Genomic DNA, 23092 nt, shown 5'->3' with positions numbered 1-23092 from the left:
AAGAAGAGGTTGGCTGTTAAAAAAAAATTGAGTATCAGCATAGCATTTTAAAATTCTGTTTTGCTCACCCTTCAGTTTGAAAAGATGGGGTGGAGGTCAAATGAGTAACGCTAGACATTTTCCTGGACAGCGTGTAACTTAGGCCATTGCTCCTAACCATAGACCAGCACATTCATAAGGACAAACACAAGAGCCTGAGACTTCCCTGGCCCCATTCCTCGTTATCCCTGTCATCCCCAAAGACAAAATCTGGGAGATGCCGTGGGAATGCCTTCACGTACCTCAAGTGTCGGCCTCTGTCCGCTGCTCAGCGTGCGCCAGGACTTCCTGTGGGTGGTGGCTTCTCTGTTGGACTAACCTCCCAGGAAGGACCCCAGGATTAGGTGGAGAGAAGCAGCTGGTGCAAACTGACAACAGGTGAAGACCTAGAAAACTGCATGAATGTTCTGGAACTTTCAGTGTGCGATTCCAAGGAAACACATTTATGACTCTCTTAAATAAAAAACAGAGCAGAGATAAGGTGATGCTTAGTGAGAATGATGTTTGTTATAAAATATTCATATCCCTGGAGGTAAATAGGAAAGATAAGTACGTATTTATATCTCTTACCAGAAGCTGCCCTTGGCTATAAATCAAGCATGCTGGGTAGATTAAAAGAAAAACTCAGCACTGGTATATATATTCCATCTATGTATAATTCATTTATCAGAAAATGGTAAATGGATGTTAATTCTTCCACTAGGTCTATATTTCACAAGGTAATAATGGAGCACTTCAATCGGCTTGTGAGAGCAGTCGGTCACCAGCTGCATTTTCGGCTGTGCCTCCTGTGTGTCTTTTTATGTGCAAGCACACCGAGAGAGAAGCCACGCACTGTGCAGGAAAGGGAGACACCACGAGTCTCTTTTTGGAGCAGGAAGTAAAGTGGCTTTTTCCCTTCGAAAACTGTGGCAGAGCAATGCTTTTAAAACTGTCCGTGGTGAATCTGTGGTGTAATCCATTTAAAAAACTGCCAATCCTTTACAGACTGGCACTTTTGTAAAATTAAATTAAAATGTTGCACCAAGATCAAGTTGCCATAAAAGTTTCTAAACACTCGCTCTCCATTTCTGTACGTATTCTTGCAGATTGGCAAGAGTTGGTTGGCACTGGTCTGGAGAGCACACTTCTGTAGCACTGAAGTAGGAGTTTCAGGGGCGAATCAATAGGTTCTGATGTTATTTACCTGTGGGTTTGGGATTTTGCCCAGAGTGGGAGGGCAGTGCTAGGATTTTTTCATTTTTGTTTTTGTTTTGCTATTATTGGCCCAGCCAAGGCCACTGTGTGTGTGCGGTATGCGCCTTGGGGAGGTGAGTAAGTGCTGGACTCTCTCCTCCGAGTGGTGACCTCTGTTTGGCAGGGGCCCTTGGATCAGCCTTCGGGCAGCCCCACTTACATCAGCAGTAGGATGCTACTTTTTTGAGGTTTCCACAGGTTCCTACATACTCTTAGCAGAAATCAGCAAGAACCTTATTTTGATTTCAGTTCTTTATGCTTGAAATCATCGTCACGTTTATTTCTTTACTGGATTTCAAGCTCCTGTGGGAAGGAGTGTGGGTCTCATACCACTGTGACTAGAACAGTGCCCGTACAAACACCAAGCAAGTTCTGAATCACAAGCTAAGAAGGAAAGCCCAGCCCCTCTGTTAACCTTCTTAAAGAAGCAACGGATCTAATAGTGTGACGATTTCCCCCTCAAGTTTCTTTTTATTGATCCAGGACTTAAAGAGACCCAGGTTTTTAGATGTAGTTCTGGGGAAGAGACGTTAATGACAATAATGATACCCTGACTATGACCCAAGTCACAGTGACCACAATAGACAGAATGGCCACAATAGACATGAGAGGTCAAGCCAAGTATTGCTAACATTTTATCTCTCCTGAGGTTAACATTAACCAAGGACATTGAGTTCACCGAGAAACAGGTTCTTAAACAAATATGACTCATAAAAGAATGTTATTTACTGGGGTACAAACTCCTAAGAAAGAACAGAATGTTAAGGTGCCCAGGGAATACACGCCATATTCCACTGCTTGTGGAAGAGGCTGACCCCAGCCCGGACTCTGCAGAGCCTCCTGGCAGGTCCCTGGTAGGAGGCATGAAGTCGGGTGGGGCTACAAGGGCATATCCGCAGAGCCGTGGCAGGTACACTTGAATGCATCTCAGATATTCATCAAAAGTCAGAAGCAGAAGGACACACAAGGTGCACAGCTGCGATCAGGAAAAATGAAGGCCTGGACGCTTATCACCAACACAGAGGAAACACCTTCTGGTGGCAAATGTGGCAAGAGGGAGTTCTTAAACAACAGGGGGCATGGAATGGTCTCTTCCCCACCAGACACATCCATCTCACCTTGGCTCCTGAGGTCTTCATGCACCTGAAAGACACACACAGGCCTCGTCCGTGGTGGGCTGAAGAGGTGGTACAGGCTCAGTGTCTGCAGCAAGGAAGAGGTTTGAGCAAATCCATGAATTCCAGTCCTGTGTGGGTTTCAGTGAGAATGACAAGTGCCTATGAGCTGAAGTTGCTGTTTTATGATTAATATGAAATATTGCCTAAGCCTAAGTCAGCCTTGCCAGAAATATGCAAGAAATATGAGTTTCTAACATACTTTGGGTTCTGTTCAAGCAGTTTAGGTTGTGAGGACAGATAACTACTTAAGTCAGTTTGACAAGGAGACTCCCACAGAACAGGAAGGAAGTACAGCCAGTCCTCCTGGAAGGGGCCTGGGACCCAGAGACACATGAGTGAAGGCTTCCAGCTGTGTTTCTCACGATCCACAGAGAGGTGGTCTCACTGTTCAAGATCCCTCTGCCTCTCTCTATACAAGTTCTCTCCCTGTCTCTCTCTCCCTCCCCCTTCCTCTCTTTGTCTCCCGCCACCTCTCTCTCCCACTCTCCATCCTCTGGGCACAAAAGGCTGCTCCCACCATTGAAGGAAACTGCATCTTCAAATTTCTGAGAAGCAAAATCTGACTGGTTCAGCCAGCCTATGGAACCTTGAGCCATGCACACAACTCTATCCAGTCATCTGTGGCCAGGGCTTGGGGCCCGAGTGCCTGCAGCACAGCTTCAAAGTTTCTAGGAAGCAGCTGCAATCAGGGCACGCTTCAAACCATATCTAATGCACGTGGAGATTTCACAGCTCAGGTGTACCCAGGCGCGACCTTCAGCGATGGAATAAGGGTCTTCATGGTTCAGGGCACCTCATCATTAAGGTTGGTAATAATCCAGTTAGCATCCTCATAGATAGAAACATTAACAATGGAGAGCAGCAAAGACAACGCAGGTGGCACCAAAGTGTTCAGGTACCAGTCACACAAGGTTTCCCCCAGGAAGCAGTTTTCTCAGTGGCCCGAGGGGAAGATAGAAAAAAAAAAAAGCTACGGGTTCAGAGTAATTCCCTTCATGTGCAGGTTTGTTGCTGTTGATCTGTTTAAATAGCTGAAAAGACACACATGCTGTTTTTAACAGGCAGACCCAAGTCCTGTGAGCTTTCCTGCAGTGTTTTGATGGAACATGGATTACAGTTCTTTGCCCCCTAAACCTCACCTCCGTGTGTTCCAGCCCCTCTTTTAGCCTGGAGGTGGCTAGCTCTGTGAAGTGTTCTGGCTCTGGGACTTGAACTTCATGTTGCAAAGGGTGTATTTGGCATTGTCTGCTTCTTCCAGGTTTTATGACGACTTCCTTCATTTGTTAGTCTCTTTGTGCCATGGGTAGTAAATTTTTACTGGCAGTGGAAATTGGCTCCTATACTCTTAAGCGTAAGCATGAAGGTCAAATCTGATTGTCTGGAACTTCGTGCACAGAATTCCCAACAGCTGTATCACAGGGCACTTTTATGTTTACCTTAAGGAGACCTTGTTGTCCCTATGTCTATTATGACCTCTGCAGGATATCATGTTTGTTAAGAAACAACCTGGGGCTGGAGAATGGAGCGAAAAACACAGACCTTTAAAACGGTCAGATTACATTTGTGGCTTTCTAAACATTGAGGAAATAAAAACAATGGGAAATCTTCAGAGAACCATGAGATAGATATCAGAAAAGACAGTTTGGTATTGTGAATGAATATCCACTGAATCTATTTCTGGGCCAACCTGTTTTGGGGACATTAAACTTACCTACATTTCAAAGGTGAACAATGCCACTAAATTGAGACAAGGTAAGTTTGGGCTTAAAAAAAAATAGAAGAATATTTCCTACAAGTTAACGATCAGCAAGACCTAATGGAATGGGTAAATGTTTTGAACAATGAGCAGTCAGACTTAAAGCTTCATTTTAAGAACCTCAGACTCCAAGTTGAATATCCATGTGGGAAGAAGCAAGTACATTATAAAACAGATATTGTTGGTGCTATCCCCACAGTTACTCCAGCTCTGGAAAAAGAAGTAAACACAGTGAAATGATTTCAAATGGTTCCCAGCCATCTCCCTTGCTTTACTCTTAAACCACCCCCAGATAATGAAATTTTCAAAGTCAGTTATTGTGTTGAACAAGGGGTAGTGATGAAAAATTGTAACCAAAGGAATTTTCAAATGGATGAAACAAAATAGGCTTTTTCAAATGTGAACTGGAAAGGAATTGCTCCACACAGAACAATTTAATGACTTTTGTAAGGTTCAGGAATGTAAGCAAAGACACACGACGAGGGACAATGGCTTCAAAATTGTAGCAGTGCCTCAGAGTTCCTGTTTGTAGGCTGACAGTCCTAAGGAGACGCACAGTTAGATGAATGCAATCTTCAGTGTCACCGTATCCCAATAGGGACCAGGAAGTTCAGTATCATCTCTGCAGCAGGTCAAGAAGCTGTCAAGTCCTTATATACAGAGAGAATCAAGTACCACACTGAATTACACACCTTGTGAATAATGTTCAACTATCTGACAGCCACTTTTCTTTACAAGAGCACTCTTAACTGTTTCTTAGCATCCAGCCATATGTTCAGTCCCTCTGTGCAACTGCAGCCAACCTCAATTCCATTCTCCCTCACAACAACTCTTTGGTCTCAAGCTTTATCATGTGGAGAGAGAATCTTATGAATCTCTTGACAAAGGTCAAGCCATGGATCTTCCACATTATGCCTTCAAGAGACCTACCTTCCAAAATGACTATTCAAGAGACCCAGAAGGTGTTACCTTAGTAGTAGGGCTAAGGTAGCCCAGAACAGAGGCTACTCCAGACCTGTCCTTAAAGCTAAAAGCAGCCATGAAAGGATCAAACCAATCTGATCTTCCAGGAATTTAACTGCCTTCCAACACTAACAATTTTTTAAAGGAGGGTAGCAAAGTTTAGACACTTAGTGACCTAGCAACTCAGTGTTCAGCATCCAATAAAAAATTACCAGACATACCAAGAATCAGGACAATATGACCCAAAACCAGAAGAAAAAGATCAATAGAAAAAGACCCACCAAGGGCAGAGATGATAGAACAAGTATATGAAGACTTTGAAATAGCTCTTACAAACATGCTCAATATGTTTAAGGATCTTTAAATGATGTGAATATAATCAGGGAAGATAGTGAAGACATAAAAAGGAACCAAATGGGAAGTCTAGAGATGAAAATTAAGATATCTGAAGTGAAAAAATATACTGGATGGGACTAAGCTGTAGCTTAGACATGGAAAAAGAAAAGTGAACTTGAAGATGTAATAATACAAACTATTCAATCTGAAACATAGAAAAGATAAATTAGGCCTCAGTGACCTTGGGATGATATCAAGGTATTCATTACAGGATTAACTGGAGTCCCAGGAAAGTGTGTGTTGCAGGAGGGGAGGAGACAGAGGCAGAATAATAGTTGAAGAAACAATGGCTGAAAAAAATCCAAATTTAATAAAAACTATGAAACCACAGATCTAAGAATCTTAAAAGGAAGTCCAAGCAGGATAATCACACAGAATCACAACAAAGCACATCACAATGAAATTGCTGAAAAACAATGATAAAGAGAAAAATCTTAGGACCAGCCAGAGAAAAAAGGCACATGGTGTACAGAGGAACAAATAAAAGAATAAGTGATTTCTTTTCAGAAATAACACAAGTCAGGAGACATCTTTAAATTGCAGAATGAAAAAAATATTGTCAACATAAAATTCTATATCCAGCAAAAATCTCCTTTAAAAATTTCACCTGAAGGTAAAATAGATTTATTAAGACAAAAGCTGAGCGACTTTGCCATTTAACATCACCATAAGTAATGTTCAAGGAAAATTTTTAGAGAGAGGAAAAATAAAACCAGAGGGAAACTTGGATCTACACAAAGGAATGAAGAGTACGTATGTGGGTAAACATGAAAGTATTTTTTCATTTTAAAATTTCTTCTAAGAGTAATTAACTACATAAAGCAAAAATAATGAACATGTTGAGTTCCTAATTTATGCAGAAATAAAATGACAACAATAGAACAAAGGATGGAAGGGGAAAATGGAAGTTTACTTTTGTAAAGTTATACATAACTTTCAAATGTTATTCTTTAAAGTAGATGTGGAAGTTGAGGATATATTATAAACATTAGCACAACCACTAAAAATGAAGATGAGGAGGTATAGCTAAGAAACCAATAGCAGGGAGTAAGGGGGAGAGTGAACAGAAAACAGATGGGATAAACAGAGAACAAACATCAAGATGGCAGATTTAATCCCAACCATTACATGTAAATGGTTATAAACCCTCCAAATAAAAAGAATAAATTAGATCCAGCTGACTGGAGGGAATTCATGATGTATTGTGAAGTGAAAACAGCAACACGCAGAGTTTGTTGCTCTTAGCATTTGTTTATCTATGGGTAGTAGGAGGGAGAGGTGAGGGAAAAATGAAAGGAGACTGGCAAAATGGAAACATATGCATGATAAAATAACAAAAGGTGTTAAATATAATCCTTGACAACACTGATAATAAAATTGAGTTCTGAACATAGACTAGGACTAGCAGATGACATGAACACGTGAAAACACTGAATTAAGATGGGATTGTGGTTAATTTTATTCTTAGAGTCTGAAACTTCAGTGCAGCTTTTACTAAAAAAATTAAAGTTAAAAAATTAACATCTGAGGTTTGAAGATACAAAAACTCATGACCCAACTTCCTTTTAATAGTGTTTTATAGTGGTTCTTCGACGCTCTAGTTTTCTGGACAGAAAGCAAAGACCTTCTGTGCAATAATTCCCCCAAGATAGTTCTGGCCCTGTAAGTGCTTCAGCATTTTATCTGGCATTAGCACACAGCACTGGCTGTTGTTAAGTAGTCATTCAACATGGCAAGAGACTCACCTGAAGTTAGAAATGAGTTGGTCAGGTTCTTTGGTTGTAAGTAGCAGGAACTGACTCTGACCAACTTAAAAGAAAGAAAAGTATTAGGAAGACCAGAAAATTCGTCTTGGAATTGAGGCAGCCCCAGCAGGGAGAAAGCAGGAATTCCAGGGATGGTCCATAGTTGCAGCAGTCTGGTTGGGTTGCTTCCACTGAAATGAATGAATTCCAGTCTTACTTCAAACTTCCATCACTGGCTCAAGTGACAAATTCCCAGGAGAAACCACTGGACTCATCCTGTTCCCAGCCTCTAGATACACTGGGACCTACTAGGAGGAGCTCAGGACTCCGTAGGGTGTCAGTAGTAGCAGGAGGGCTGCTTCCCTCAGGCACAGTTCCACCAACATCACATGCGCATAGAGAGGAAAGACTACTCCCCCAAAAGAATTCAGGGTGTTCTAAGGAAGATTCTTGGGACACTGGGTGACAAAAACACCTTTCTTGGCACTGGAGAATGGAACAGAAGTCATGGAGAAATGAGCACAGGGTTGAGCGTCACATCCAGAATATAGAATCTACCTGCAACACATGATCTGGCTGCATTCCTGAGTCTGCGGTCCAAACTAAGAAGGGCAGGGCTTGTGAATACTTTTGTGCTATAAATCTGTGGGAACTGAATTTGCGGTCTTAAACCCAATATAATAGACATGATATGGCTTGCCTTTAGCCTGAAGGAAGTTGATAAAATAGTTTATGTTGGAGGCTGATTTCTAAGTATTACATGAATTTTGTCAATATGGATTTCAGTTTCAGTCTCTCATCTCAAGTGCTCCTTTAAGTATATATTATTTATTATGGGCTGGCTATTTTTTTTTCTGATGGAGCTCTAAAATTGACCAGAAACACACTACATTAGCACATTTGAGGACAAGATATTCTAAATGTAATAAATGTTGCTGAGTGATATGAAATGATATGGCCCGTTTAAACCTTGAAGAAGAATATAGGCAGTTGAGTAAGTTGGGGAAATTATTAAGGAAAGGAAGCAGACTGTTGAAATTCTATGCACCACAAAAGAACAGCTGTATTGCAGAATGGGCTTATAGTTGAAGAAAGCAATAAATAATCACTGAAGGAAAAGGTAAGGATTAAATGAAAGAGTGATCATAGAATGCAAATGGGAAGTATTTGCTTTTTAAGATATTTGGACTCAAGACCCATCTCCCAACTTCTCAGAACACTAGAGTCCCCAGTGTGTGCCTGCTCAAAGTGATGCTCTTTCTTTCCTCAGGAAGAGAAGTACTATTTACAACTTTTGTGTTAATGAACCTCAGGGTACATACAGAAATATACTATGATCTCTTAAATAAAGTTTTTACTTAAGCCAGAGAAAGGAAATAATGGACACTGAGAGATCAAGTGAATGCCTTCCACTCTGTTCCCTTTTAAAAATCAATATTTTTAATGTTTTTTTCTTCTTAAGGAAGTAGCATCTGGCTTTATGGAATCTGGAGGAGTTAAGCATCCTGTGTGAATTATGCTGATTTTTAAATATGAGTAAGATTGGAAAATGGCAACTAAAGTGGAACCATCTGAATAAGACTGAGAGTAATGAAACTCAGTGAAACTGAACCATATACTCTTAGTTAGATCTTAGTAGATCATCTCGTCCCCCTTCCCCACCACAGTCATACAGATGAAAACATGAGGTCACATGATTTGACAGTTTTTCTGTTCAAACATTTGTGGGAAATTTCTACATAACTTCTTATTTTGAAGTGCTATTTCTTCCACAATTCTTTTATAATAGTGCTACATGAAGTTAGAATTAACATCCACCTTATAGGTAAATTCTGTTACAACAGGATTGATCAAAGGAAATATGTGTAGAGGACAGGTATCTGTAGTTATGTGCAGTTCATCTTTGGACTAAATTTAGAAATGTGAAGGATCAGGTACATAGCTTTTAATCCTTTCCTGATATTTAGAAATGGGTCCATTTCCAGGCCACATCCAGGGTTATGTCTTAGAAATTTGTGCCCATCTGAAGCATGCTTAAGAAGACGATTATTACCATGAAGTCTCTTAACAGAATTAACTTTAAGCCAGAGTATGACCTGGATATTAGTCTGGGCTTCTAGTGTCATGAATGTTACATACTCCCAGAATAAAATAAATTGCTTAATAATGCAATGAGATGACTTGTTCAAGAATTCAGCAATAAAAATACCTTTCATGAATATGTCATATAACTTATTACACAAATACTGTCTTAGTTTATCATGCAATGTGTAATTATTCAAAAGTTTTGAATAAGGAAATGAAGCTAATAGAGGCAAGTTACTTGTCTCAGATCTCATGCCAAGTGAGTGCCTGGCACATAACAATCAATCAGTATATTTTGCTAAGTGGATTAATGAGATATTATAGTAGATCCTTTGTCTCCTAGTCAACTGCTCACAAAATGTACAAATAAAGGCAAGCATTGCTGCCATAACATGTGGCATTGTTGAAAAGAACAAAAGCATAATAGAGATGTCACTTTTAGAAAACTTTTGCAGGATCTCAACAGCCTTTTGTAAGTTACTTTGAAAAGATGGCATTCGGGGAGAGCTGTCCCTGGTGCTGAACCTGCCATGAGGCAAATCGGTCAGAGGATGGCTTTCACCAATTTTTGTACATATTTTCTTCTGTGCTTCGATTACTAATGACAATACTATTGACAAAAGTTATATTTATAAATATTTTTCTTTTTAAACATTTTAAATACTATTTTTTAAATTATAGCTTTGCTGAGTTGTTACATACCATGAAATTTACCTTTTTAAAGTGTAAAATTCAGTACATTTTAGTACCAGTCACAAAAGTCACAAGTTGTGGAATTAGCACCGTCTAATTTTAGAATATTTTTATTACTGAATAAAACCCCATCTCCTCAGCCTCTGGAAACCTGTGTCTATAGACTTGCATATTCTGGACTTTCATACACATGGAATCATGCAATATGTGGCCTTTTGTGACTGACTTCTTTCACACAGCATGTTTCTGAGGACTATCCACATAATATGTATTGATACTTCATTACTTTTTAATGAAAAACAATAATCTATTGTCTGAATATAAATTTTATTCATCTAGAATAAATCCATTTTATTCATCTATTCATCAGTTGATGAACATTTAAATTGCTTCTCCTTTTTGGCTATGCTACTTTGTACATCTATATACAAGGTTTTTTTTTTAAGATTCTTCCGCATCCATGTCAACATTTGTTATTGTCTGTATTTTAATTTTAGTCATCCTAGTGGGTGTGAAATTCTATCTCACTGTGGTTGACTTGCACTTGCATTTCCATAATGACTAATGGCACTGAACATCTTTTCATGTACTTGTTGGCCATTTTTATCTTCTTTGGAGAAATGTCTACATTTTTAAAAAATGGGTTTTTTTTTTAGTGTCGAGGTAAAATAGTTTTTTTTTTTTAAATATATATTCTGGATATAGATCCTTTATCAAACATATCATTTACAAATATTTTCTCTCACACTGTGGGTTGACTTTTCACTTTCTTGATGGTCTAGATGACTGTTTTCAACACAGTGATCCTTCTCTGATTCTTCCCAATCCTTCCCTCAGCACTCTCCAAGGGTTTGTTAATAAAACATAATAAGAATTCTAAGACTTAAACATAAGACATAACACCATAAAACTCCTAGAAGAGAACTTAGGCAAAACATTCTCTGACATAAATCATAAGCAATGTTTTCTTAGGTCAGTCTCCCAAGACAATAGAAATGAAAGCAAAAATAAACAAATGGGACCTATCCAGACTTATAAGCTTTTGCACAGGAAATCATAAACTAAATGGAAAAACAACCTATGGACTGGGAGAAAGTATCTGCAAAGGATGTGACTGATAACGGCTTAATTTCAAAAACATACAAACAGCTCATACAACTCAGTAACAAACAAACAAAAGACCAAATCAAAAAATGGACAGAAGACCTAAATAGATATTTCTCCAAAGAATACATCCAGATGGCCAACGGGCACATGAAAAGGTGCTCAACATTGCTAATTATTAGGGAAATGCAAATAAAAAGTACAATGAGATATCACCTCATACCTGGCAGAATGGCCAACAACAGAAAGTCTACAAATAATAAATGCAGAGTGTGTGGGAAAGTAAATTGGTGTAGCCACTATGGAAAATAGTATGGAAATTCCTCAAAAAAATTAAAAATAGAACTACCATATAATCCAGCAATTCCACTATTGGGTATTTATCCAAGGAAAGTAAAAACACTAATTAGAAAAGATATATGCAACCCTATGTTCATAGCAGCATAATTTATAATAGCCAAGATATGGAAGCAACCTAAGTGCCCATCAACAGAAGAATGGATAAAGAAGATGTGAGATACACACACACACACAACGGACTATTACTCAACCATAAAAGAATGAAATCTTGCCATTTGTGACAACACGGATGGACCTAGAGGGCATTATGCTAAATGAAATAAGTCAGATAAAGGCAAATTATGATACCACTTACATGTGGAATCTAAAAAACAAAACAAATGAATAAACAGAACAAAACAGAAGAAAACAAAATGGAAACAGAAAATAAACAAGTGGTTGCCAAAGGGGAGTAATGTCGGGAGGAGGTATGACATAGGTAAGGGAAATTGAGATACAAACTTCTAGTTGCAAAATAAATGAGTCACAGGTATAAAACGTACAGTGTGGAAAACAGTAAGTAATTATGTAATCTCTTTGTATGGTGACAGGTGGTAGCTAGACTTATCATCTTGATCATTTTGAAACGTATGGAAATACTGAATCACTATGTTGTATATCAGGAATTAACAGTGTTGTGGGTCAACTGTACTTCAAAAGCAAACAAACTCATGGAAAAAGAGATCAGATTTGTTGACACCAGGGGCAGGGGTGGGAATGGGATATTGGATGAAGGCAGTCAAAAGGTACAAACTTCCAGTTATAAGATAAATAAGTACTAGGCCTGTAATGCACAACATGATAAATATAATTAACACTGCTTATGTTATACATGAAAGTTAAGAGAGTAAATCCTAAGAGTTCTAATCTGGAGGGAAAAAATGTTTTTTCCCTGTTTCTTTAATTTTGCATCAATATGAGATAATGGATGTTTACTAAACTTACTGTGATAATCATTTCATGATGTAAGTCAAATTATTATGCTGTACACTGTGAACTTAGTGCTGTGTGTCAGTTATATCACAATAAAACTGGAAGAAAAAATAAAACAAAAATTTTAAAAACTTGTCTGTATTAGTCAAGATTGTCTAGGTTAGCATTCTCAAAGTGTGGTCTTGGGCTCTTTTCAGTGGGACTATGAAGTTAAAATCAATTTCAAAATCAATTATTAAAAATAATAAAATGCTATTTGCCTTTTTCATTCTCAATCTTTCATGAATGTATTGTGTTTTCCAGAATGTGATACCACAGCTCTTTGACTGCAGAATCAGACCCAAAAATCTGGCTTCATTCAATTAAGCCAGACATTAAAGAGATTTGCAAAAATTGAAATAGTGGTACTCTTCTCACAATTATTTTTGGTTTTTTTGGAAAATATAGTTATTTTTCATTAAGATGTTATTATGATAATAGATAATGGGTTCATTATTTTAAAGAATTTAATACATATTTTTTAAAATTCTCAGTTTTAATATCTAAAACAGTAAATATCAATATATAGAAACCACATAAAGAAAAGCTCACTGAGGTCCAGTTTTTAAATGTAGGCTTTATTATTATTCAGGTCTGGTTAGGTCAACAGATCAGGAGATGACTCTCACTGAAAGGGGACTTTGTTCCCAAGAGCAGGGGGTCTGCCATGTCACGCAGGGCCACACAAGGAAGCACTAGTTACTCTGCAGGTAGAATGAGCAAGGGGAAAGCATGGGTAAGAGCCTAACTGTGGTTTTTTGCAGAAGGGAACAGGCAAGGCAAGGTAAGCAGCCTTAGGATTAGCTAGTTTTAATAATTTCAGCAGGCTTTAGGGTGTAGGGGCTGTCCTAGGGTTTCTTGTACCTGGCCCTGGAGTGATTAGGAAAGGGAAATACAGGCATACCTTGGAGATACTGTGGGTTTGGTTCCAGACTACCACAACAAAGCAAATGTGGCAATAAGGCAAGTCACATGAATTTTTGGTTTCCAGTGCATATTATAGTTATGTTAACACCACACTGTGGTCTACTATGTGTACAACAGCATTATGTCTAAGAAATGTACATACCTTAATTAAAAAGTAATGCTGCTGAAATGAAAGAAGTAATAAATATCAGGGAGGAAATAATAAAATTGAGGTTAAAAACAATAGAAAACATAGAAGCGATTTATGACAAACCCACAACCAACATAATACTCAATGGTGAAAAGCTGAAAGCCTTCCCACTAAAATCTGGAACAAGACAAAGATTCTCACTCTCACCATTTCTGTTCAACATAGTGTTGGAAGTCCTAGCCATAGCAGACAAGAAAAAGAAAGAAAAGGGATCCAAATTGGAAGAGAAGAGATAAAATTGTCTCTATATGAGACTGACATGATACTATATACAGAAAACTCTAAAGGCTCCACACAAAAACTACTAGAGCTGATAAAAGAATTCAGCAAGGTAGCAGGATATAAAATGAATATACAGAAATCAGTCGCATTTCTTTACACTAACAATGAAATATCAGAAAAAGAAAGTAAGGAAACAATCTCTTTTAAAATCACATTCAAAAAATAAAATACTTAGGAATATCTGTGACCAAGGAGGTAAAAGACTTATAACTGGAGAACTACGAAACATTGATTAAGGAAATTAAATACGATTTAAATAAATGGAAATATATCCCATGCTCTTGGACTGGAAGAATTAATGTTGTTAAAATGGCCATGCTACCCAAAGCAATCTATGGATTTAATGTAATCCCTATCAAATTATCCATGAGATTTTTCACAGAACTATAACAAATAATCCTAAAATTTATATGGAATCACAAAAGACCCAAAATTGCTAAAACAATACTGAAGAAAAGGAATGAAGCTGTAGAAATAACCCTTCCAGACTTCAGACAATATTACAGAGATACAATAATCAAAACAGCATGGTATTGGCACAAAAAACAGACACATGGTTCAGAATAGAATAGAGAGCTCAGAAATAAACCCACACACCTACAGTCAATTAATCTTTGAGAAAGGAGGCAAGAACATACAATGGAGAAAAGACAGCCTCTTCAGCAAGTGATGTTGAGAAACAGGACAGCTGCATGTAAATCAATGAAGTTAGGACACTCTCACACACTATACACAAAAATAAACTCAAAATGGCTTAAACTTAAACAGAAGACAAGCCACTATAAAGCTCCTAGAAGAAAACATAGGCAAAACATTCTCTGATATAAATCTCAGCAATGTTCTCCTAGGGCATCCTACCCAGGAAATAGATATAAAAAAAATAAACAAATGGGACTTAATTAAACTTAAACGCTTTTGCACAGCAAAGGAAACTATAAACAAAAAGACAGCCTACAGAATGGGAGAAAACATTTGCAAATGATGTGACTGACAAGGGCTTAAATTCCAGAATATATAAACAGCTCATACAACTCAATATCAAAAAAACAAAAACAAAAACAAATAACTCAATCAAAAAAGGGCAGAAGACCTAAACAGACATACCTTGAATGAAGACATACAGATGACCAATATGCACATGAAACATTGCTAATTATCAGAGAAATGCAAATCAAACTATAATGAGGCATCACCTCACACTGGTCAGAATGGCCATCATAATAAAGTCCACAAAAGATAAATGCTGGAGAAGGTGTGGAGAAAGGGAACCTCCTACACTGTTGGTGGGAATGTAGTTTGGTGTAACCATTATGGAAAACAGTATGGCGATTCCTCAAAAAACTAAAGATAGAGTTACCACATGACCTAGCAATTCCGCTCCTGGCCATTGTAACTGGAAAAGACACAAGCTTTAATTTGAAAAGACACATGCATCCCAATGTTCACAGCAGCACTATTTACAATAGCCAAGACATGGAAGCAACCTAAATGTCCACTGACAGGTAACTGAATAAAGAAGTTGTGGATACAATGGAATACTACTCAGCCATAAAAGAGAGTAAAATAATGCCATTTGTAGCAACGTGGATTGACCTGGACACTGTCACACTAAGTGAAGTAGGCCAGAAAGAGAAAGATAAATACCATATGATATCACTTATATGTGGAATCTTAAAAAAAATGACACAAATGAACTTACTTACAAAACAGACTCCTAGACATAGAAAACAAACTTATGGTTACTGAGCAAGGGGTGGCGTGTGGAGGGATAAAGTGGGACTTCAGGATTTGCAGATATCAACTACAACATATACAACAGATAAACAACAAGGACCTATTGTATAGCACAGGGAACTATATTCAATACTTTGCAATAGCCTATAATGGAAAAGAATATGAAAAGATATATATATATAATATATGTAAATGAATCACTATGCTGTATATCAGAAATTAACACAACTACACGTCACCAACTAGACGTCAACTAAAAAAACATTAATGCTGCTGGGAAAATGGCACCAACAGACTTACTCAATGCAAGGTTGTCACATGCCTTCAGTTTGTAAAAATGCAGCATCTGTGATGTGCAGCAAAATGATGTATCCCTGTATTGGCCAAAAGTATAAAAGCCCTGTGATTGCCAGATAAAGGGGGTGGTTGTGGGGAGCAGGGTACAGCTTTGGACTAGTTAGTTTGCACATAAAAGCTGTACTCACAGGGGAGGAGTTTATCTCTAGGAATTAGCTAATCCTCAAAGGGGCCATCTCTCCTGGACCAGCAAGTTCCCAGATGCCAGACATCAAGAATACAGAAAGAAAATACAGCCAATACAGGTCCTTAATAGTTTTTAAGAGTATAAAGAATGTAGAGATGCTCAGAAACCAAAAAGTCTGAGAACATCTGGGCTGTGCACAATAACAAAGACGCCCCAAATCTCACTGTTTTAACACAGCAAAGACCTTGTTTTCATTGTTCAAGTGAAGTTTTCACACCTCTGAAAGGTGGCATACAGTCATCCCTCAGGATCTGTCAGGGATTGGTACCAGGGACCCCCAAGGATATCAAACGCCATGGATGCTAAAGTCACTTACATAACATGGTGTGGTACAGTCAGCTCTCTGTATCTGAGGGTGTGGAACCTGCAGATGTAAAGGGCCTACTATACAAAGAATATCAGAAAAAAAATTTTTTAAAAGGCCATAATGTCAGGACAAAAGAAAATCATTCAAACTTAGTTAATTTAGCTTAATGAGAAACTCCCTATATCATTCTTATTTTTCTCTTTTTTTCATGAGTTAGTGAAATTTCATCACTACTCAGGAAGAGTTCAGGGACTGGTGCTTGGAAATTTCTGACACCTAGGACAGTTATGGATGGAAGTGATGTGGAGGGGAGGAAAAACCTTACCTGTTTATATGCTGAAAGGACCCAGCAGAGAGGGGGAAGTTTGAAGATATGGGAAAAAGAGACACTTGATAGAAATCCTGGTGGAGACGAAAGGGGAGGGAGGGAATGGTCTGAAATAATAGGACAGATGGACACATCTCCTCCTCAAAAACTGGTTGGAAAGGAGGAGGAGAGGGTGCCTTTGATGGTAAGTTAGTTGAGGGGAGGAGAGAAGCCGAGAGTCCACCCCTAACGGCACTGGTTTTCTCTGTGAATCATGGACAATTTCATTGCTGAAGGTGAGGAGGGCAGGGAATGAAGAAGGTTTAGGAGTTGGAGGCCCACTGCAGGGACTGGGGAGGGGAGAGGACCAAGAACAAACGACAGGTGAAGGAGCAGAACCGAAGGCCCAGCTGAGTCTGGACCTTAACTAGTAATAACATGAAACATATGGCGGCCTAACTTTCCCAACTGGGCTGCTTAATCCTGGCATTGAACAGATGGTGTGAGTGTAGGGAACTGATGTTGATTGAAAGCCCCTGTAGTGTGATGGTTAAGAGCATGGCATGGTCTTTGAAGCCAGCTGGCCTGAGTTAAAACCCTGACTCTGACACTTACTACCCTTTTCAGTAAAAGGGGCCAATAATAGTCTTGTGGTGTCATATTAATGCAGGGAATAATGGTTTTGTGGAGGACTAAGTGACTAAATGTATGCCATGGATTGCCTTACCACGCCCCAGCTCTGGGGGTTAAGGGGCCCACCTAGGTTCCATGGTTTCACGCCTAGGTGAGTGTTGGACTCTTGAAAAGGGACTGTTGGGCTGCACCCACAAGCCTGCAAGCTCAGTACCTGGCCAGCTTCAAGAGCAAAGGAAGACCCCCGAGTCAGTGACAGAGACATCAATGGTTTAATGCGCAGGGGGATCTTACCTGTCTGAAGCAAGGCCCTGGAACGACCCCACTGCAGGCAAATGTGGCGGCAGGCTTCACTACTGGGGCAGGGGGAGCTGACGTCAGGTTGGCTCATCAGTTACCAGGGAAACCAGCAGAGGAGCACGCCCCTCAGGTCCCTCTGATAGGCTACCAAGGTGGAGATGTTCTCATCTAAAGATTAGAACAATCACTTGTTGGGGCCTGGGGCAAGCGTGTCAGTCAGCACTTACTGAAGAGGGAAGGTCAATCAGGAGAGGGGGGTGTAGGTGAGGCAGGGACTGGGCCCACAGGGGACGTGCGGGGAGCAAGAGAGCAGCCGTGTCGGGCGGCCTGACCACAAAGGGACATACCCAGCTCCTCTCCCCTTCCTGCCCATTTCCTTCTAGGGCACACCCTGTTCCGGCTCCTCCCTCGTGGCCATCACAATCCTCTCTGGTTGCGGTGGCGGAATAGGAGGTGGGTATGCCTGGTTCTCCTCTGTTCTATTTCCAAACTATATTTTGGCATAATCTCTAAGCCCTACTGTCCTCAGGCCTTTAGTTTTATGTCTCAAGTATCTGTTTTAGAACTAAACTATGCGCTACCTCTTATTTGGATTTTACTCTAATAATCCTAGTCTACCCATCCACTTGCCCGAGAGAGAGGCACCTCAGGATCACAGGGGGAGATCATATATGCAGAAGATGCAAAAGATAAAAGCATAGAAAGAAGTTCCAAAGAAATCTTTTTACTTATTACCTTCTCTTAATTCTCCTGTAAATAATGCTTCCACCCCTCTCAAATACCCAATACTGACGCTCGGAGGGATTAATAACGTGCTCAGGGTGACACAGCTGTCCACCGTCAGAGCAGTCATTCAGTTCCACGCCTGTGCTCCTTCACCTCTGTGCTCTGCGCTCCCTCAAAGGTCTGCACTAGTCTCATGGGGGCCCTGAGGGATGGAGGCAGTGGGGGAACAGGCAGTGAGGGAGTGGTAGGTGTTGACGAGAGAGTAAACAGCATGGGCAAGACAAGAAAGAGGGGCTCTGTGTGTAGAGAAGTGGGGGCTGATGAACAGGGAGAGAAGGAAGAAGTGAAGGAGCTGGAATCACAATGAAATGGATGAACAGGTGGAAGAGGAGAAAGGAGGGATGACTCTTACTGGGATGAAGCTGATGGTCTTAAGGGGTTCACTTCCAGATGATAACAAGGTCTAGGTGCAGCCACAGGACTAAGCTGCTGAAGAGAAGCTGAACACCACGGGCGTGGAGGACACTAAGACCGCCAGTTTCAGCTGTTTGAGTAGAAGGTTGAAACAAACAGATCTGATGTCAGAGCCCTTTATGAGTGTTTTAGAGTGATCTTGCAGTTGACAAAGAGGAGGCAGGGGCCAGGGTAGCAGATGCCCAGAGCTGGTGCAAGGTGGGAGCCTCCCAAGGAGAGGGCTGCAGAGGCAGAAAGAACCTTGGTTTTTAATTGTAGCACATGGAAATTCTCATACACAACTCTGAATGGTCCTCCCAGCAATCCTATGAGACACATTCAGGGCAGAAAATAGAGTTTCTCCAAGAAATCCACCTGCTAAGTGTTAGCCTTGGGACTTAGATCTAGTCTCCTGACTTGATACACACTGGATGGAGTTTGTCCTGAGAGCCTTGTTCCTCTGCATACTATTCACAGTTCCTACTTTTCAAAAGAAAACTTATAGACTCTACAAAGAAAAGGAAGAACATTTCTCTAAGTTCTCTTCACCCTAGACTCTGCTGTAAATGGTGGGAAAGGCCTGCTGGGCTGTCAGGAACTGGTGCAGATGAGGACCTTACGATGCCATCTAGTGTCCGTGTTTGGACTTACTCACAAAGCTTTGGCTATAAATGTTCTGAAAAATAATTCAAGAAGATTGCAAGTAACTGGTTAATTTTGCAAGAGAATAGCTATTAAAACACCCAATGTTTTTCTCTCCTTGCCAGGAAGATTCCTTAACCCAGCCTCCTGCATACCCCAAAGGCTAGACCAATGCAGTGAATTATTGCATAAAACAGAAATTATGACCCAGTGAAGTCCAAGGCTATCTTAAAATGAACAGTTTCTTTAAGGTCTTGGATCACCTGGTACAGTGAAAAGATCATGAAGCTTGGTGCCAGCGTTCTGAGGCATTCCGGTCTTCACTTAGAGAGGGTATATGACCTGCCCAAGGTCACAGAGCCAGTTTTCTCTTTGCTATACTACATTTCCACCATGATACTGATATAAAGAATATGAATTCACTCCACAGAAATTTACTAATGATCACTGGTACCATCCATTGGGTTAGAAACAAGGAACATAAAGATTTATGAGTATTAGGGAATTGAATGTTTGTGTCCAACTAAAATTTGTATGTTGAAGTTCTAACCCGTAATGTGACATATTTGGAGACAGGGCCTTTGTGGAAATAAAGTTAAATGAAGTTATATGGGTAGGGTGCTCATCCAGTAGGATTATGTCCTCCTAAGAAAAGGAAGGGAGACCAGAGCTTGCTTTCAGCAAGTATGCACAGCAAGAAGGCAGCCATCTGCAGGCCAGGAACAGACTCTCCCCAGAACCTGGGTGTGCTGGCACTCTGATCTCACTTTTAGCTCCAGGACTGTGAGAAAATAAATTTCTGTTGTTGAAGCCACCCAGGATGTGGTATTATGTTATGGCTGCCCAGCCCAAGCCAACCAAGCCAATGGATATCTCCTTCCCCCGAAGCTGCTTCCAGCTTTGTTAGGGAGGTCAGCAGATCAATTACTACCCAACTTGCTGTGACAGATGTATGGACATTTCCTATTTCTAAATGACTTCTTTAAAAATAATGCTGATGGTGGGCAAGACTGGTGGTGACAGTCAGTCTGACACCACAGATGCCAGATAGCTCTAAACTCAAATACGGTTCAGAGACGACCCCTTACTTAGAGGCATCTCACCATTAATAAAACATGGGCTTTCTCACTGAGCCCTGTGTGCCCTCTTTGAGTAGGCGATGGAGCGGGGCTGCAGAGCCAGTGACTGAACGTGGCCTTGGGTTCTGGTTCAAGGGCAGAACTTCTGGTCCTCAGCTGCCACATCCATAGATGAAGAGGTTTGACTGGCTGGCATTGGAGGCCATCACGTGAGGGTTTGGCTCACCTTTTCCCGTAAAAGAGTTCTGAAGAACTGTGAAACTGTTCCAACATTTGAAACTTGACATCTAAAATTTTCCATTAGAAATTTAGTTTTAAAGGATGTCATTTCCATTGTATTATAAATACTGGTATTTTAAAATAAAATCATCACCTGACTCATGTTTCCAAAACCAATAATCACTTCCCTGATGTGAAAACTGTTTGCTGATTCATTCTGACTAAGAACTCCTGCAACTTGCTTTTTCTCTCTTACTGCTTCTGTGCTAAACAACCCCCAAACTTTTCCATTATGCTCTCCCCTCCCTATACATTCTTTACTGAGAATAGCTTTAACCCAGAGTCTATGCTCCAGGAAGGAGGTAATGGGCCAGTGATCTCAGAAGAATGGACAGACCCTCCCAGGGCCCCAGATTTATTGAGGTTAAGAGGAATGTAGCACCCTGTAAAACGTCCTGATTGTCACCACCTTTTCTGTCCCATCTAGTTTTTCTGCAAAACCTCAAGACCCCACCCCCAAGATGGATTCGAAGTCTCTAAGGCACAAGACTGCTGTGACTCCCATTTGCCAGGCAAAGCAATAAAGAGGTTCTTTTTGAATTCTCCCAAAACTCTGCCTCAATCCAGCTTTCAGGGTACAGAGGCTGGTTTTGTGGCAACATAAATAACATATTAGAAATTCACATCATTCATAAAAAAGACTAATTTTACAACATCCCTTTTTCTCACTGAAATCTTACTTTTCTACTCCATTCTCTATTCCCAGAATTTTATATAATGTAGTATATTTTGTTTGAAAGTCTTTTATTACTTAAAATTACCTGGAAGTTTTATTATTATAATTATCAGGAGTAAAAATTTAAAACAATATATTACAAATTTTGATAATAATTACACATACTCAGTAAAATTCTATTGGGTGCATCTCTTTCAAAATCCATTGGTGAATGTTATTTATTGTTAGAAAGAGATAGGATTTAATCTGAATTCAATTTCTAATTTTAGGTTCTACAGAAAGAAGCACTGAGAAATATTGTTCTCATAAATAGATGAAAACAGTTTTGTTATGACAGTTCTTTCAACTTCTGAATTGCATGCCCAAAGCATCATAGTAATCTCTCATTTAGTTATTTTAAGTCATCAGCTAAAAACTTTAGGTTTTCTGTCAAGTTTGTTGAAAGCAAAGAATTAGAAAGCCCCTGAATTACAAAAGGATTGATTATCCAGTAATTAGTCAATCACCTCCCATTTCTGGGCCTGCCAAAGAACAGTCATCTCACCTGCACACACTAATTCTAAGAAAGAGTACTAAGTAAGGCAGAGAGCCTTGCCCCGAGCGTGTCACCTGGACGACATAAAATGTCATCACTATTGCTTACCTGTACTCTGCCTGATTCTTCCAGCACTCTCCCTCAGGAGCAGTGCTTTCCTCCAGTGAAATTACTGTCACTCTCATATCCCTACTTCACATTATATCTGAATGAACATATTGACTAAACTACTCCACTAAAATACCAAAATACCCACTCTTAACAGAAGGAGGGGCAAGACACGAAGCCTGAATGCAAAATTTTGGTGCCTTATGTTGGAGACTTCTCCAAAAGCAATATTTAAATTGTCCCTTTGTTTTGATGCTCTAAAATAGCACTATCCAATAGAAATATAATGTGAGTAATATATGTAATTAAAAATTTTCTAGTACCTTGTTTAAAAAGCAAAAAGAAACAGGTGAAATTAATATTGTGTATAATGCAATTATTTCCAAAATATTATCATTTCAACATTTAATCAATATAAAACATTAAAAATAAGGTATTTTACATTTTTGGGGTACTATTCCTTGAAATCCCGTAGTATTTTACACAAATAGCAAATCTTAATTTTGACCAGCTACATTTCAGGTGCTTAATATACACATGTGACTAGTGGTTATTATAGTATTTGACAACACAGCACTCGAGGGACGCACTGTAGTAAGATTTGGGAGGGATGAGAGAGCAGTCTTTTGTTTTTGGTAAAGAAGGAATATGGTGAACATAAAGTAAGTGGGCAGAGAGGAAAACAAGTCTATCCATGTCCTCATCTAGCTATGAAAGTTATCTTTTTACCCCAAGGCCTCTGCTGCACAGCTGTATGAGGTGGCCCTGGTGTACCTCAAGAGATAGAGGTACTTCCTTAAAAGAAAGGCCACTATTTTAAGGTGGATTTGAGCTGCTGTGGTCTTTGGGAAATAATGCAATGAT

At 39.6% G+C, this 23092-nt stretch overlaps 1 long non-coding RNA gene across 6 annotated transcripts in view; it reads right to left on the bottom strand.

Moving 5' to 3' along the window:
- The window catches only part of LOC107034667 (uncharacterized), a 49954-nt gene that overhangs the window by 19664 nt on the left and 7198 nt on the right, over nt 1–23092 (bottom strand). For 5 of the 6 annotated variants that reach the window (XR_012071558.1, XR_012071557.1, XR_004189397.2 and 2 more), the window contains exons 3-4: nt 2394–2521; nt 282–492 (exon numbers count right to left, since the gene is read on the bottom strand). This is a non-coding gene — a long non-coding RNA (uncharacterized lncRNA). The remainder of the gene's footprint in view (nt 1–281; nt 493–2393; nt 2522–23092) is intronic. The other variant, XR_012071559.1, reaches the window with a different exon arrangement.

This window comes from Vicugna pacos, chromosome 3 (assembly GCF_048564905.1).
Source record: "Vicugna pacos chromosome 3, VicPac4, whole genome shotgun sequence".
Lineage (NCBI taxonomy): Eukaryota > Metazoa > Chordata > Mammalia > Artiodactyla > Camelidae > Vicugna > Vicugna pacos.
The sequence above is the reverse complement of the archived record's forward strand: the minus strand, read 5'-3'. Positions and strand labels throughout refer to the sequence as shown.